This window comes from Thunnus thynnus, chromosome 10 (genome assembly GCF_963924715.1).
Source record: "Thunnus thynnus chromosome 10, fThuThy2.1, whole genome shotgun sequence".
Lineage (NCBI taxonomy): Eukaryota > Metazoa > Chordata > Actinopteri > Scombriformes > Scombridae > Thunnus > Thunnus thynnus.
In genome coordinates, this window is record NC_089526.1 from 29395221 (window position 1) to 29406999 (window position 11779).

Sequence of the window (11779 nt, forward strand, 5' to 3'; positions counted from 1 at the left end):
TAATGCAAAGTTGTATCTTGGAGATCAAAGGGAAATCTCTGTATTTACAGTTCCCAGCCAAATGAGGAAAGGTTTCACCCTACTATTACTTTACTTCCCGGGAGTTAAAACATGAAGAGAGGATGACTAATTTCATTTTCACTGTACAAGTACAGAGCTGTGATTGAGCCAAATCACAACAAAATACTACTACTTCTTTTAAACTACCCAGTTATGACTCTGTGTTGTATAATCTTTGAGGATTCCTGGTGTGGAACGATTTGGGAATTCCTATTTTATATAACTTATGTAACAAAACACATCTTCAATTCAACCTAAATCCCTCTTAACTTTGTGCCTACAGCACAGGAAACAACACAGCATAATAACACAGTGACATGTTGGTAAACGTAGGTACTACAAACGTAATAACGATGGATATGCGAAATATTCACAAGCTTTTTTTCTGGCATTAAAAGCCATTCAAATAAGTTGGTTTCTACAACGCTTAATTAGCATAGGAAGCTAAAATGCTATGGTTGTCGGATACGCCAAAGAAAAGCTACACACGGTTGGTATAGACTATTATTGACCTATGTTACAACACAAAACTGAGAAGAATAGCTAGTTTAAGGATTTGTAAATTTGATAAATGTATTTTTTAAATCACTGCTTTTAATTTTGGCCGGGAAAAGAAGATGCACCAGCCAGAGTTTACCCCAACATACCATAGCTTAACGATATATTGAGTCTATAGGAGGGTCTCTGAGAGGAAACAAGCTATAAGTAGGTAAATTAGCTAAACTCAAACAGGCGACTTACCAAACTAGGTCAGAGATGCCACCACTTCATTAAACCGGTAAGTCGGTAGACTGAACAACACACAGGCACACATGTATCCCCAACAAGTGTCAGTGTGTCGAGAGTTACATCAAAGATAGTATACTAAGAAGATGTACCGCTCTGGAGGAAAACTGGCTAATCTTCCGCCCTGCAAAATTCTACTGTGACGCATGCGCCTTTGCTTAGCCATGCAGCACGGTTTTTGTAAACCTGTAACACATGGTAGACGTTTTTTACAAAAACGAATTACTGCAAAAGAGTGTATTATAGCACTGTAATCTGAGCGCTATATTTTAAAAACATCTTCTTTGAGAGGAGACTCTTCTTACATTTATAACGTCCGGGAACAGAGCAGAGTGAGAGTTCTGTCTTCATCCTCCTCTCTGGAGAGCTGGAGATTTATTATATTATCTTTCTTTTTATAGGACTTTGGTGCCATCTACTGGACATGTAGGGAAGAGAGAGCTTTTGGTTTCACAAAGCAATATCCAAATTTAAATTGTATCTTGCCAATTTTCTAACAACACAACTTAATATAACTTAACCATTAATTTAACAATTAATGGTTTATCTTTTGATCAGTATAGTGGGGTTTTGGTTAGGGTCTACTATAGTTTCATATGATCAGTGGTGGAAAGTAACTAAGTACATTCACTCAAGTACTGTGCTTAAGTACAATTTTGAGTTACTTGTAATTTGCTTAGGTATTTCCATTTGATGCTACTTTGTACTTCTGCTTCACTACATATCAGAGAGAAATATTGTACTTTCAACTTGTACTACTTCACTACATTTATTTGACAGCTTCAGTTACTAGTTACTTTTCAGATAAAGATTTTACATAATGGATAATGTAACAATACAACATTCTTTCCTCTCCCATTAATCATCTCACAGCCCCTCAGATTTATCTGGTGACCCTTTGGAGGGGCCCAACCCCCAGGTTGGGAACCACTGGACAAAACTTGCTAACAGTATATAAAGTAGTTCAAACTAGCTCCACCTCCAGCAGCTACAACAGTAACATGCTGCTCTAACACTGATGCTTCACTATTAATAATCTAATGATGTCATATATAATAATATATCAGTCAGAGGGACCAAACCACAACTTTTACTGCAATACTTTAACTACAAGCTGATAATACTTATGTACTTTTACTTAAGTAGGTAAAGATCTGAATACTTCTTCCACTACTGGTCATCGTTGGTGAACTTAGTACTGTGCCTCTTTGCTGATACAGTTTTGATGTCTTTGGCATATGTCTCGATGCAACTTTTCTTCTTGTCACATTACAGAATGGTTCAGTGTTTGCAAGTTTAAAGAAAACACATATTCCAGATAAAAAACCACTACCTACATTACTGGTGGATTAACCACAAGCACTGCAAAATTATGTGATGTGTTTAGGGGGAAATAGAGAAATATGGAATATGCCAAACATAATGAAGTACACTTAACACAGGATAACTGCATTTTTAAAAGGGCATGGTATTACATGATGATAAGACCACCAGGTGGTGATCAAGTGCTGTGCTCCATGTCCCCATTTTCTGCACCTCACTTCACTTATACAGAGTTGCCAAAGATAAGATCCATCCATTCATTTATGTTGCATTCAAAACATAGGCTCATAATCCAGCTTTCCCACTTCCATGCTGGCAGTGTTAACAAATTTGAGTTTACAAGTGAGTTCAGATCACCTTATATACGTATGTTTACGTGTAAATCCAGCATGCTTTAAGAGCTGAAAATAGTTTAATTGTGTGTGAGTGTTTGGATAAGAGGCTTGCTGTACCTCAGATATCACTGAAATGTCACTGGTCTATTTTGGAAAGGTATGTTAGCCAGTATGACCTAGCTTTGCCTTTGTGTAAATCAAAAATAATTATGGTTATCATTAATCTCTCTCGCACCTTTTAAAACATCAACCAAACTGCACTGGATCACTCATAGATTTGCCACCACTCCCCCCCACACCCCCACACCCTTCACCCATGCATCAGTCAGATCTGTTCATAAATCTACTTTCACTTTAATGAGTAGCGAGGTAATCAACAAGAAGTGATGCCAGGCGTGGCCATAAATCCTGCAGGAATACTAATTGGGGTTTTGAAGGGTCAGAGGACTGTGGCTGTAACATAAACCACTCTGTCACATGCTACTCACATGCTTCTCATCTTATGCATTAATGTTTGTACGATCAAAGCATAAGGATGAATTCAAACAATAGATTTTACAATAAAAATACGGTATTTTTTTTTGACATTTATGATGTAACAATGTGTACACAATTAAAGGCCACTGGGATTTATATGAACACAAAACCTGGATGCGCTATGGTACTCTCCTGTTGCTAATTTCCTATATAAGCTGGCTTCATCCATAATATATTATCATGAACATATCTATGCTGCTTATTGCTTGGTTTAATTGCAATACTTTTTTTGGAGAATATCTCTGTTGGATGTGGGTGTGGTAGGAGAAATTTCATCATTCATAATGTCTATTGTCCAAAACCACAACAAATCCAGCTTTTGTTCAGCTGAATCTTAATGCCTGTTAATCACAATTAACTGGCCAATAAAGTAGATAGAATTAATGGACAATTGAGGGCCAAATGACCATTCTTTACCTCAACAAAACCCACAGAATGAAGGCAAAGATTTCTATAATAAGTAAAGCTTGGTGATCAGAGGAGAGCATAGAAATGGCCTAAAACAAAAGGATGTGTCCAGAGGGGAGGATTACATTTATCAGGACTGCAGAGCTGCCATGCAGACAGAGACGGGATCAGAGAAGGATAACTCACAGAAAGCAGGCTTGGAGAAGAAGCGGGAGCAATCTGAATAATAAAAGAGTTAATGTATGAAATAGGACAAAAAAAAAAGTTTTTAATTATTTCGGTTGTATTTTGGAACATGAAATTGCTAATTATGTCAACAATGATTCCGTAAAATTGTTATCTCCAGAAAAGATTTGCTCATGCCTTTTACGCCGTGCAGCATTTTTAAACGAATTAATTAGGCGATCACAGTAATTACTGTTTATATTGTTGTTAATGAGCCCAAAGGCAAGCGAGCTGCACTCATCCAAATTACACTCATGAGGCACAGAGCCAAGAAAAGGTCCAAACCAGAGTGCCGCATGTAAAACATTCCCTGAGTCTTCCATGTTTAAGAGACACTTTAACCTTCCATTTCCTTTTGACCACACAAAACTTAAAACTTTGTCTTAAACACAGAACTATTGATCTGATCTAGCAGCAGTTTACAGTAATATGTATATAAATCAGGGACATCAGATTGCAATCACTGTGTCATTTTGCTCATTTTTCCATTTCATTTTTCATTTTGTCAGGCATCTATCTCAGGTTTTTTTCTCCCCGTCTGTCAAATTGGTCTGACATTTACTGGCCGCATCTTGCCCATGTTGTATTTCATCATGCAGTGCAGCTATCTGAAGCACAATAGCTCAGCGGTATAATGGAAAGGTCTTATTGTAAATATGATAATTCCATCAGGTGCTGTAATCAGGTTTGTGAGTGACACACAAAGATCCCTGCCTGAGAAAATTCTGTCATTTTGTTTTTTATTAGTGAAAATGTCAAAACAAGGGAGTGTACAGTACAGTGGTATTAGAGTGTATTGTTTGAATGCAGGTTGAAGCACTTTTGCCCCCCAGTCACACACATTAGAGACTGTTGAAACATGGATAAAAGATGAACTTACTATTACTACTTGCTACAATTTACTTCTTTCTTTCTTTCTTTCTTTCTTTCTTTCTTTCTTTCTTGGAATAACTCTAGTTGGCAACATGGGATGTTATATTATATTATAGGCTAATTTTATACCATAACTTTTACCTTTATGATGTAGAATAAAGTGAAAGTGAGAATGACTGTAACAATAATAATAACAATAAGAATTAATCACTAATACCCATTAAGACCCATATGTATTCTATGTTCCCAGCCCTCCCACCCCCCCAAATTATACTACCTTCCTTTCTGCAAAAAGAACAATATGTTACTCTCACCCTTTTCTGACTCCACCCCTAATAATTTGTGTACAGTCCCCAAAGGAGAAGTAAAGGAGAAGTGAACCAAACAGGTTAGATTTTATTAATATGATAAAAAGGAATATTGTTGTAGACTAATCACATAAATCATTAATGTTGGAAGTACATGAAATCAATATGGCCAGCCATATATACATATATATCCACATACACAAACATACACTTGTACATACATGTATAACATTAGGGCTGCAACTCATATATCATATGAAATTGTTTGGTCCATAAAATGTCAGAAAGCAATGAAAAATGCCTGTCACAACATCTCAAAGCCCAAGATGACATCCTCATAATGCCAGTCCTGTTCAACCAAAGACATTTCTGTTTACTATCACATAAGACAAAGAAAAGCAACACATCTTTTTAACTGAGAAGTTGGAACCAGGGACGCCCTGAACCATGGCTAGAAAAAAATGACAAATTATAATTGATAAAAAATAATATAACCATGATAAAAAACAATTAATTTTCAGTCAGTTGATCAGCTGACAATGTAAAAGTGTGCTGCTGGTTGTGTGTACATGTGAGTATGGGTGTGGTGTGTACTCGACACGCTTGTGTGTGTGTGTATGTGTGTGTGTGTGAGAGAGAGAGAAACAAAGAGAGAGGGAAGGAAGATGTTGCACCTGTGTTTGTGGGGGGTCATCCAGAGTTGATGAAGTCTTCCTGCTTCCTGCTGTAAAAGAACAGGGAAAAGATTTTTCTGTCGCCTTGGTAACCATCATGCTACCCCCTGCCTTGGCCTAGCACACAAATACAACTTGTCTGTCTCTCTACTGACAGCTGCTCTGTAGCTGACTGAATTAAAGCAACAATAATAAAAAAAGACAGAACATGCAACAAGAGAGAGATGTTTTTTACTTCCTTCACATGTGCACATTAACAAAAACAGAGTATGAAATCATGCACTTGTGACCTGTCGCACAGTCAAGAGACTGTTTAAAAAAAAGAAATTAAAGAGCAGACAAAAGCACTTGTATGTCGGCAGCACTGAGCTATTTCTTTGTGCTCTAGCAGAGGCAAAGATGGGTTAATGCTCACAAATTTTCATGTAGAATAACATTTGAAATAACTAACAATAAAACATATAATAAGTTGCATACAATAAAATAGATCACAATTCATGAATCTTAAATGATTATTTTTGCAACTCAGATATGACGGAACATTCAAACCTGTCCTTGTCATAGTGTGTCAACTCTTAATAAATGCAATTTTTCCAATGGTACTTGAAGGCTGCAAAGGATTAACCAAGACCAGGGGAAATAAATGTGTGTGTGAACAGAAGCTTCAATTATTACAGATTAATAAATGGAATTTTAATTGTGTAATAGAGATTACACATTTTGTGTCCCATAGAGAGTTCAACTCAACACTAATTGCTTATCAATAATCACTACACTCAAGAAGCGAAGGCAAAAGATGAATGAGTGGGCTGTTTTTCTGCAGCTGACTGAGAACACATATGAGGAGAAAGTGTGAACAGGGCTGGTTCCAGTCTGTGTGTTTGGGCTGAGGGCCGGGCAGCTGCAGCGCCGACATGACAACAACACCAATCAGCAGCTCTGATTGAGACGCTGCCTCAAACTGTTCTGACTGAGACCAGATGGAGCACAGAACCCAATTTACAGAGGGTCACACACATGCATACATACATAAATGCATGTGAGAGCTCCTGCAGACTCACCAAAAGCAACAAATACACATTTAAGGATGTAGGCAGCTTACATGATGTTATATACCTGCACACACACATGCAACATTACAACATGTTACTGTCCCAACCTGAGGAAAACTGAGGCTCAGTACGTCTGCAATGCTGGAAACGCCAGGGTTTCAAGCTGTTTCAGTGACTGACAGAGCAAAATGCTGCACTGCAAGCAGGATTTAAATCACAACATGTCTGCCAAAACAGTAACATTATTCAAGGCAATAATCAAATCTAAAATATACATAGATATGTTCAGGATAAACCAAGATAACACAAACAGGAAATACATAGGCAAGCAAACCTCTCCAAACATTATCTTCATAAACATCCATAAAAAGACAAAGGTTGCAACAAGGAGATATTGCAATCCATTTCCACAGATAAAGAAAAATCGAGTGCAATTATTTTTATATTGCATATTAATAACTCTCCTCACATTCTCTCTCTCTGTCTCTCTCTCAAACGTTTATCTAAATAGATGCTCTCTAATTAATGTGTCTTATTAATTGCAGCCTTATTATTCTTTGAGGGTGATATTTTCCTGTGATGAAAGGCAGAGAAGGTCAATTTTAACAGAGACCCACGGGAGAGAACAGGACAAGTAGAGACTCTGCTGTGTGTGTGTGTGTGTGTGTGTGTGTGTGTGTGTGTGTGTGTGTATGTGTTTACCTGTGTGCATGTGCATTGCACTATGGTGATTGAATTTAGTGTGTGAATGAATGAATAGTCATTTATATGTGTGTGGATGCGTCTGTTACCCTGCATTTTACTGTCTAGTTCACAACCTGTTGAAAAGAAAACAATAGTCCTAATAAACTGATCATCATTTCCAGTTGGTTTGCTTTAAAGAAAACACCACTGACTGAAATCAAAATGAAAGTATAATAATTATGTATGAAAGTGGTAATCAATTTAGTTTTTCTCAGTCTATATGGTTTGTTTGGCTCAGGGTGATTCAGGTTGGTACATTTACTCTTTAAGGAGGCATATATTGGATGTGCTTTTATTTTATGCATTTACTTGAAACATATAAAGTTATTTAAAAAAACACTCACATTAGCTGCAGTATTTGTACTTCCCAGTGCCTCTTTTTCATTTTACATTTACAGATTCTCAGCAAAAGATATGCATAGTGGATTTTAGTCACAGTAAGATATAGCTGACTGATTGATTCTAAATGTCCAGTGTCTTTCAGTCTATCCACATTTTACTTCCTTTACAATCATAGGGCATAAATAAGATGTTTTGCCTTATATTTCTCTATCCCAAATTTAACTCTTAATCAGGCTGAACTGTACTGTAATATGGGCAATCCCCCCCCCCCCCCCCCCCCCCCCCCCCCCCCCCAAAAAAAAACAAAAGAAAAGAAAACAAAACAAAAAAGTTTATCTCAATCTTGCCCTTTAGCCTAATAACAGTTAAGTAGACTAGCACCTGCTGTGTGGGAAGAATGGATGTGGATTCAGTCTGCTACAATCACACACCAATTGTTTATGCATCCACTGTGACAATGTGAGTATTACCATATTATTTAGCTCCATATTTATTATTATGAAACTTGGAGGAGTGAGAAAAATGATAAAACTAGTATCAACAAAATAACTAAATAAGAGTTTTAAATTTCTTTTAAGAATATTATCTCAGTAAAACTAAGATAAGAGGTTAAGGAGGATATTTTTGCAGTGAACACTCATCATATCAACTCTCTATCAGAAGCACAACTAATGAATTAAAATAAACAGAACAAAGTGAAACATGCAATAGATTCTGAATAATATCACATGGGAATTGATGACCACTATATATTTTTTCTATATATTTATATATACAGCATGATTGCCTATTAACATCATAGTAACATCATAGACAACAATTTGCCCCGGAGATTAAAAATTACTTGACTGAGACCAAATGTCCAGTTTACCACGTTACCACATTTTTCACAAATTAACAAAAAGATACTGATTCAAGATTGCAACAGAAATAATTATATATTATACAATAGTGTCATGCATATACAACAACTTTTGGTCAATATCCAGTACGTATTAAAACATTAAATCACAAAAACTGCAATTACAAAACTGATACAAATATTATCAATCCATGTTAGTTTCTGAAACAGTCAAAAAAGGATACTTTTATTTTAGGGTCCATTTTGTCAGGTTCACACTCAATATCATTCCCATAGACACAACAAAGAAGAACACTATACCTGACTGGCTATATTGACATAGCCAGTCAAGTCACATATTGATACCAGAGCTGTTGAGAGAGGCTGTTGGTAGCAGGGCTGGGCAAATATAACATCACCATTTGGGATCTATCGATTAATCATTTCTGCTTTCGTTACATAGGACTTGAGTCCAAACCTTGTTCTGTTCGCAACTTTTTAATGTACTTGTATGTCTCATACACATATTTCTAACCTTCCTCTGCTGAGAGGAATTTTACTATGAGGTTCAATATTTCATTATCATGATCTGGGTCAGATATATCAGTACAGACTTCAGTCTACTGATGCACATTAAAGCACCTGTATGCACTCTCAGTCGTGCTATATGTTCTGCAGTTACTCCGCACTGTTTACCTCTGAACTCAGCTGCAGTGATAGCGACTGGCTGAAACCTGTAGTGCAATTAGCATTGGCCAATCAATGGGGTAATTGCAGAGCGGGATTGATGGACTGTGAGGGGAGAGGAGGGGTTTGCTGCCGGCACCATATCGATTTCCCTCAAACCAATTAGTTGGTTACCACCACTTTGCTGAGTTGGTCCCCAGCCATCTGCTTCAGAAATACAGAGAGGAGAAAACATACTGTTGTATACATTGTATGCTGCTTGGATCTACTTCCTATCTGTGCATCCATGGCTGCAGAGGAAATCTAAATTACGATCACAGTCTCATACATTTTGTGAAAAGCACAAACTTTGGACCACACACACACACACACACACACACACACACACACACACACACACACACACACACACACACATGCACTGTGTTGTAGATCAATATGAATATTACAGTCCTTCTTCGTGGGCTGGATAATGTAACGATAGTACAACAGTGTAGGACATGCTTTCTGTTTTTGATGAGAAAGGGTTAGCTCACAGTTTGAAGGGTGACTACTGGTTTAAGTCAGAATTGAATATTTGCTGCCCTTTAGTTTCTGTTTCTATGCCTTTCAAGTTTTCTGTTCTCACATGGCACATATGCAGTTTACAATCCTGATAATCCATGTAAAAGACATAGAAATAAAATAATAGTCAGTAGATGATTTGAGTGGGGACGAGGGGGCGTGCCATCCCCCTTGTTAGCAAAATGACCAAAACCGGTCCCCCTCATTAACCTGCCATCCCCTTTCTCCATCCCCCAGTAGCAGAGAGAGTGCAGGGATAGAGGGGTTGTTTAGTTGAATATGTTACTTAGTCTGCCTGACTCATTGGTCCTTTCTCTGACTGAGGTTTGTGCAAGTTAGAATCTGTGGCCTCAACCATGGCTCTGAAATATCGTTAGCCTAACTGTGCTGTGTATTGATAAATCCATGATGCTGTCCGTGTTGCTGAAGTAGCAGGCACATTTGTAATTGTGCCTTTTTCTCTCAGGATCTATATTATTCTCTAAACTATATACTATAAATACTCAATTCTATACTATATTGTAGCCTATATACTCTATAGAAAAGTGTCATCTTCATGATCAAAGTGACAAGTAGTATCTGTAGGTGTGGAAGAGCAAGAGGATCATAGACACACAAAAATACACCCCAGACCCAGCCACCTTTGTAACAAAATATTTTAGGGGAGACACGACTACAGATATAGTTTTTACTACTGATATTTGGTGTAACCTGGGAGTGGAGCAGGTAATGTGACTGAGGAAATTAACTTACAATGATCGCACCATGCTCAGCTGCTATAGTTTCATAATTCAAGTTAAAGTTTATACTGTCAAAACAACTATGGTGTGTTTTGGAAAATAAGCATTATTAAAATGCTTAATGTCCACATCCAGTAAAAGAATAGGTCTACATTAAAATATGTATTTAGCATAATAGCAGTTCTATTAAATCAAAATTATAATCACAATTATAATATCATGAATAAGGCTAGGTTTATACGATAATCCTGTAGTCCAGTCCTCCCACTGGGCAACCCCCCTCATAAATATGAACAAATCACCTACTGGGAGTAGCATTGTTCTTGTACTGCAGTGTAGAGCTAGTTAGTCATAGTATTATAAGCATGAAACAAAAAGTAAGATGAGTTGGTGGGGTTGCTGGGATGTAAACTTCTCTGAATCAAAAGATGAGGAGGACAAGCTGCTAATATTAGCCTAAACTCTGATATAATAGCATCCAGGACCAGCTTCCACACATTTGAGAAATACTACACAGTGGATTTGCTTTTTTTTTTTTTTTTTAACATAACCCATAACCTATCAAACTAATGAAGTCAATTCCTATATGTGCTACTTGGCCTTGGAAGTAGTGCTTGGTTACTGCAGTAGGTAGTAAGCTAATTAGACACATACTAACGATTGCATCTTATTTACATTTCCTTACTCTTTTGTTCTTGTGTTTTGGCTTGGAAAGGCCAAAAGTATCACCCCATGTGTCCACTGCATAGTGCTTTGACAGACCTGCCATGCCTTTCGGTTTCAAAGCTAGGATTGGACAATCACTGTTCAAAGGAAGGGTTTTGCAAATGGTCATTTAATATTAAGAAAAATACAATGACCTGTGCAATGCATTGCTTTTGGTACTATCTTAAAAAGGCAAAAGCGAGCTTAGAAAGCCCAGACCTGTTCAAACAAAGGACTCACTAGCTCTATAATCATTTCTCAGTTTACATTTGAAGAATTCATTTTTTTGGACACATTATAGTCCACAGCAACTTCTGCTCCTGATGAAGTCCTTCTCTGCTCATTATCCTCTTTGCTGAGTTGAACACACAGACACATACAGGTCTGGTATTGATTTGGAGAGCTATTTCCAAGATGTCTTTTTCCATTCATGCAGTAGTAATGTGCAAAAGCCCAGTCTCTCCCCCAAGTGAAGCCATTAATGCATGCAACCTGTCCACCCAACCATAATAATAGAGCCACTTGAGATCAGCACTACAGCATTTTTTTCTCTTCTTCTTCTTCCAGGGACCACA

The 11779-nt window shown here is 37.3% G+C and overlaps 1 protein-coding gene across 2 annotated transcripts in view; it reads right to left on the reverse strand.

Moving 5' to 3' along the window:
• LOC137191931 (neurocalcin-delta A) overlaps positions 1–954 on the reverse strand; it is a 75275-nt gene extending 74321 nt beyond the window's left edge. For both annotated transcript variants that reach the window (XM_067602430.1, XM_067602427.1), the window contains exon 1: positions 802–954. The gene's annotated coding sequence lies outside the window, so the exon portion shown is untranslated. The remainder of the gene's footprint in view (positions 1–801) is intronic.
• Between the last annotated feature and the right edge of the window lie 10825 nt (positions 955–11779).